General features: G+C 33.2%; 1 long non-coding RNA gene across 2 annotated transcripts; it reads right to left on the bottom strand.

Moving 5' to 3' along the window:
* Window positions 1–198: 198 nt before the first annotated feature.
* LOC109588159 (uncharacterized) lies at window positions 199–6,611 on the bottom strand. Of its 2 annotated transcripts, XR_002187992.1 has the most exons (12): window positions 6,517–6,611; window positions 6,422–6,464; window positions 5,441–5,521; window positions 4,598–4,723; window positions 4,395–4,480; window positions 4,292–4,327; window positions 4,059–4,152; window positions 3,913–3,997; window positions 2,656–2,731; window positions 587–643; window positions 486–542; window positions 201–442 (listed from the first exon to the last, which is right to left on the bottom strand). It is a non-coding gene; the product is annotated as an uncharacterized LOC109588159 (long non-coding RNA). The 2 variants fall into 2 exon arrangements; XR_002187993.1 differs by lacking the exon at window positions 587–643 and having other exon boundaries at window positions 199–442.
* Window positions 6,612–6,618: the final 7 nt, after the last annotated feature.

The following is a 6,618-nucleotide window of genomic DNA, read 5'->3' as shown; positions in this document are numbered from 1 at the left end:
ATCATTACTAGCTTTCAAATAAGAATAAGACATGAACAAGAAAAACACACCAAAAGACAGAAATAAAACAGAGAGCATTTATGAAGGTAAGAGATAAGCGCCCTGGGTAGACTATATCATGCAAAATAAAGGGCAACTATTGCTGCAGTTTCATGAGATGGCAAAGTATAGTTTACCTAGATAAAACAAGTACCACAAAATGGGTGGTGCCAATCATTAATAGAACTTTTACTCAGTAAGCTTAAACTTTAAACGTAACAATTTTCTCAAACACACACACTCTCTTTTGCCCTGATATTATTTTGAGCTATTGGTACTAGCTGCATACCTCATTCTACACAACTCGAGACATACACTTACTCACTGCTAGCATAAAAGAACTTACTATTACGTGTAGCTGTTTCTCTTCATACAGCTCTAGTATCACCATCAGTTGCTCCTCCTAGTAACAATAGATACACTTACTGCTAGCGTAAAGAACTTACTATTACGTGTAGCTGTTCCTCTTCTTACAGCTCTAGTATCACCATCAGTTGCTTCTCCTAGTAACAATAGATACACTTACTGCTAGCATAAAAGAACTCACTATTACGTGTAGCCATTCCACTTCCTACAGGTCTAGTCTCACCATCAGTTGCTTCTCCTAGTAACAATAGATACACGTGTAGTGAACTCATGACATCACATCTCATGCATATTCATGATATCTCTTAATATATATTGCATGTTGTGTTTCATAATTGATCAGTGTTTGGGTGTCAAGTCAACTCGAGGTAAATGTGAGCGCTCAATGGCAAGCAGCATATCTGCTTCCCTATCACTAGCTGCAACACACATATACTCATACGCTAAATGGGTGACCCGGACGGCCCTGTTCACTCACTGCTGCTAAAAAAGTATGCTAAAAAAGTAATTTTTGCTGCTAAAAAAGTAATAAAACGCAAACCTAAAGCAGTAAAGACAATAGCCAATTATTTATGACTAGGTTGATGTTACTATTAAAATAACAAAATTTGTAGTTCGTATTGCCAGATAGTTGAGATAAATCTGTGAATTAAAAGAACAAAAATAAACCCAATTTAAGCACTATTAATATTAATTTGATCAAAGAATATGTTGTACTGTCTTACAAGAGTTACTAAATGTCATTTTTTAATTATGTAATGTAGTGAATTTACAATTAACCTAATAAACTATATACTATATCTTGGTGCAGTCATTGACAAAAGGTCTCAGAAAGCTCAAGAACTAAAACTATGCAAATTGTAAACTAATATTGAAAAATGAAAATTACATGAATGTATTAGAACAAAGCCACAAAATATTAAAGAGTACAAATTTTTACGTTGAGTACTCTCTAACTACAGTAGTGGCCCTACTTGTACATGTATGCCTGAACACATTAATTAACTCATGCAAAAGAAGTGGTGACTGCATAAAACGTGTATTGTTTCACAAGTATACACTTTCAGTCAGAGAATGACTACGCAATACGGATCTGATTTATCACAGCAATTTACATTAAAAATTAAATATAACATGAATTAATAATTGCATAGTATTAAGAAAACAATTTTTTGTGATAAAAATATTAATAATAGATGTAACAGTGCACACGATTTTAGGAAGACCTAAGACTTTGCTTTGAGGTTTTAAAAATTAACATTACTTTTACCGTATTTGAGCAAAGCCCACTAAGACGAGAAAGATGTTGTCTGTACGGGGATAGGGTCGTCCAACTAATACTAAAGTTAAGTAGCCTAATCTTCATTAAAAGTGGGTGTGGTCACAATGAATTAAAATGGCGGCTATCAGCAAGTCTGGGCTTATTTGCAGCAAATGCTCAGCAAGATTAGACTAAACTGAGTCCAAATACTTCGCTAGCAGTAAGATGGGTCATAAAGCACAACAATAGAGTGGCTCAGGGGCTGAGCCCTTCAATGTTTTACATTCTTCTACTTTGGTTTATCATTCTAGCTTTTGAAAAAGAATAACACATAAAGCTCCAATTTCATAATAATTACTTGCATCAAATAAGACCAAATGAGAGTTTAATTTTAGCTGATAAAAATGAAATGGACATAACTCAGAAAGAACAAAAATACACAAAAAAGAAAGAGAGAAATAAAACAGATTAATGAACAATAAGGATTATATGAAGTCTAGGACTGTAGGAGAAGATATGTACATGTACATGTAACCAAACACTCATCTTTATTACAATGGTACATACAACACAATCACACAATGGTATTACAGTACACACATACAACGGTACTCTCAAACATCACACACATACCACCACATTTACAAAATACAGAAAAACAAAAAAAAGCAAAAATTATTAATCATAAGTACAAGTCAACAACGAGAAATAAAGGCAGTTATTAGAGTAGGCCACGTTAATGTAAAATGTACTATATCAATATCAATCATCACAAAGTGTTGTCTGCTACAACATTTCTCTAAAGAATATTGTGTGCCACGACTGGTATCACCTGCATGTTTGTGTTACAGTAACTGTATTAAATGCTAGGTGTGAGAATGGCAGGACTGTTATTAAAACTGAAAATAACTAACAATCTTGTACATGTACAAGCAGAATCTATAAATGTACATGCATACTTTAATCATTACTAGTTACTACTAACTCACAGTTAATGATGACTCTGCACTGCTAAACGATTAGATGATGTAACATTCAAAAAACTGGCAAGGAAATTTAGGCAACCTACAGTAGATAAGGGAGGAGCATAAGTGTACATGTTCAAATTAGAGTAGACTCAGAACAACTCATTTCCACCAAAATATGTCGCCATATAATGTGTATGGTAATAATAAATGTAAATTTTAGTTAAAATCGACTGACATGTAGGCTATTTCAAAGTTAACTATGTACATGTACAAGAATATTAAAGATAGGCTAATACTGATAGGATTTACCAGTATGAGTAGCGACAGCAAATAAATTGATTACTATTAGAAAAGGCTCTAGAATGATCAATTTATTCATGCAAGTTGCAAATGCAAGCCTGTGTCAGTAAATATTGTCATAATAGTGTTGAATAAAGTGAGAAGTATTGTATATAGTGTCAGTGCAAGTGCATGCCACTAACATAAACTGAGTGTCATAGTGTGAATGAACAGCAAAATTTATTTCAGGCTAAATGAGATAAATTTCATCAAAATTATAATTATTAGAAAATGATGGATTCAAAGTTTCACTTAAACGCATATTAAATGTGTACATGTAGACACCATGGAATGCATGTGATAATTAAGTCACAGCTTAGGCAAGCCTTGTATGACTTGTTGGATTGATTCATTTATTCATTTTGAGCATTAGGGTGCATTGCATACACATGCAAGGTAAAAGATGTAGGACATGTACACTTAAGGGCGTGAGTGGAGGGAAAACAATTATACAATAAAATCAAGCTGACCTGTATCTGCAAAAGCATTGCACAGCTGAAAGCTGTACCATGCCATAGTCAGCTTTGTCCTTTAATTTATATCACACATAAAATTACATGCCATATTCAATAATTTTACTACGTAAAAATTAGATCACAAAATTTTGAAACCTAAATTTCTACCACATTAATTTCATACTATGGTGACGGCATTAACATAAATTTCTGAGTGTGCAATATTGGTACCTGTAATATCTGATACAGTAGTATGTGTAACTATATACAAAGATCAAGTGTTTATAATAATTAGCTCAGGCTACTGATATTCGCATCATGTGTGAATTTGGATGTTTACCAGTAGTTACACTTGGCATTGCTATTAAATTTTTCTTTCTCCAAACAATAATTATTTATAATTTATGAAGACAACATATGAACAAGATAATTTTGGTAAAAAACTTTAATTAACCATTGGCAATAGTTAGCCAACTACACTTACAGTCTGGTCATAAGAGACTTGCTTTTCAGTGATATACCTCACGTTTTTTATAAGACTGAACAGTACATGCATGATCTGGGCCAAACTAAATGTGAGAGAAAACAGTTAAGTAACCTAGATGGCCTGGTATTAACATTACTGCATACTTCAGTCCTATAGATATTGTATGCTTTTCTCTTATTTTGCTTAGCTTCAGCAAATGCTCCAATGTGAGTCAATGAGTTGGCAAGAAGATGATGACTAGAGAAGAGAGGGAGGGAAGTAGAGAAAGAGGGATGGAGAGAGAGGGAAAGAGAGAGGGGGAAGGGAAGGAGGAGGCAAAACAAGGAGAAAAGGATAAGATAAGATGTACATGTACATGTATCTTATCATTACTAACATTGTGGCTATAGTAATTGATTGACTTCCATGAAACCTAATGAACAGATACAAGGACAAACATAGCCCGCCTTAATTCTCTTGAATTGTATATACTAGCTCACTTGTTTTGTAATCTAAGAGCACTTTCCAGATATGCCTGACTTTCTTCATAATGACCAGCATTACTCAGTAGTAAACCAATGTAAAACTACTCAATGAAATTAAAATAAATAATAACAGTTATGATACAAAATTTACAATACTTTTAAACAATACATGTACATGTGTATGATGAAACAAGAGAACTTGATAAAACAATACTTACATCAACATTAGACATTTCAGGATGATCCTCACCATGTCTTAACATTATTAGATACCTAACTCTATACAATAATCTCAACGCCACAACATTCCTCTAAGCCCCGCACCAATACTAAGCCAAATGGAACTATATAAAGAAAAAAATCAGTGGTGGGCTTAGTCGTTGAAATTATCATGATCATGGTTTCCCACAGGATATTGACATAATGCTCTCAGTGAATTTTTAAAGTTGTTCCAAATGTTGATAAAATATATCACAATGTATTTTCCCAAAATTTAATGAAACATTGAAAAGGTAAAATTTTTATTAAACTTTGTGATACATATAGAAGTTCTAATACTGTGTAAAAATTTTAAGCAGACTGTAATCAAAATTTGGATTTTTATAAATTTTAAAACTTGCTTTAAAATTGGATCAAAGACATGGTACATGGTATTTGGCGAGAATTTGCCAAAAACAACTTAGGAGAAAATTCTCTGTGTTTATAATTTTCTGATCACATGTCCATATGTTGTACAGAAAGTTGAAGCTCATTCTGATCAAAATCAGATTTTCATTAATTTTTAAATTTTGCTAAAAAAGGGGCCAATACCAAAGAATTTGGTTTTTGACCAAATTTTGCCAAAAATTGCTCAAAGAGACATGTTTCTGATACATATACATGTCCTAATGATGTATCAAAGTTTGAGCTCATTCTGATCAAATTTGGATTTTTTATGAATTTCAAGGCTTGTCAGCTCTTAAAGCATGCCTTTTAGCTAACTTAGCATGCTTTGTGGGGAACTAATAGTGCGATAAATTTATAATAAATATTGTGTGTGTGGCCAGTCATTAATAACTAACATAGGCTGATATAGAGCTGCAGTGGTCCACTCCTAGCAGTCTCTCATACATAATGACAGTTTTGTGCTGATATGATATTGCCTGAAGATGAAAAAAGAGAGAGATAAAATGTAGCAAGTCAATTTAAAATTAAATTTCAATTGAGTAAATAATTAATTGCTACCTTGTAAAGAAATTAAAATATTAATAAAGTTTTAAAGTGTTTTAAACTAAAGTCTGTTGAGTTTCATTTGACTTAGTGATTTTTAACGACCTGGGGGTGTAGTCCCCTGGTCGTTCCTACATGTTTATTTGATTTCACCCACATGCGATGCTTGTATATTTGTATGTCCACACTTACATTTCTTCTATACATGTTGTATTGGAGAAATAAGAAAATTCATAAGCCTTAGCAAACACCCTCCCACGCTCCTTTAAGTAGTCAGAGCAAACAAAATGGTGGCATACACATAGGACAAAGTTATAAGTTCTTAAGCAAAAGAACATATGTACAGTCTCACGACCTTTCTTGAAGGATTAGAAGGTAGAGAACCTCTTTAAGTTTGAATAAAAACCCAGCTGTACATGCAAGGTGGTGAAATCAATTATAGTAATACTTTACACTGTTACGCTTGTTTGTAATAACTTTTGATGGTCCAGGAATTTAGAAATTTTGTTTGTGCCATTAGAATTGCTAGGTCCATCTCTTCCTTAGAAATAAGGAACGGATCAAAATGACAAGGCCTTAGCCTTTTTTGGATGTCCTTCTATAAACTCAATGACATACCTTGACCAAAATTACGCAGCTAGAACAGCCAAATCAAATTCAGCTTCTATTATTAATTGATAACAACCAGGGATCAGGTGAAAGTGAATAGACTTTAGAACATGCATAACATCTTAACTCGGTATCAGTCATTTAAACTAAACTACATACACAACCAGTCGATACATTAACATGTACATGGCATGCACATACATGTAGTTACATGCACCACTTACTAGTTTACTGTCTCCTAGAGCATGATGAATTCGTGCAATAACTCTATATATAATAATACAATGGAATATATAAGTACTTGAATGACACCACTCACTTATAACAGTTTGCTATGTTGACATGTGGTGGCCCAAAGACTTGAGCAAACAATTGCACAGCTTCAGATAGATAGTCAAGAGCAACTTCAATATTACCAGAC

Source organism: Amphimedon queenslandica, unplaced genomic scaffold, assembly GCF_000090795.2.
Source record: "Amphimedon queenslandica unplaced genomic scaffold, v1.1 AMPQUscaffold_12262, whole genome shotgun sequence".
Lineage (NCBI taxonomy): Eukaryota > Metazoa > Porifera > Demospongiae > Haplosclerida > Niphatidae > Amphimedon > Amphimedon queenslandica.
Note: the sequence above shows the minus strand (reverse complement) of the source record. Positions and strands in the feature narration are given on the sequence as shown.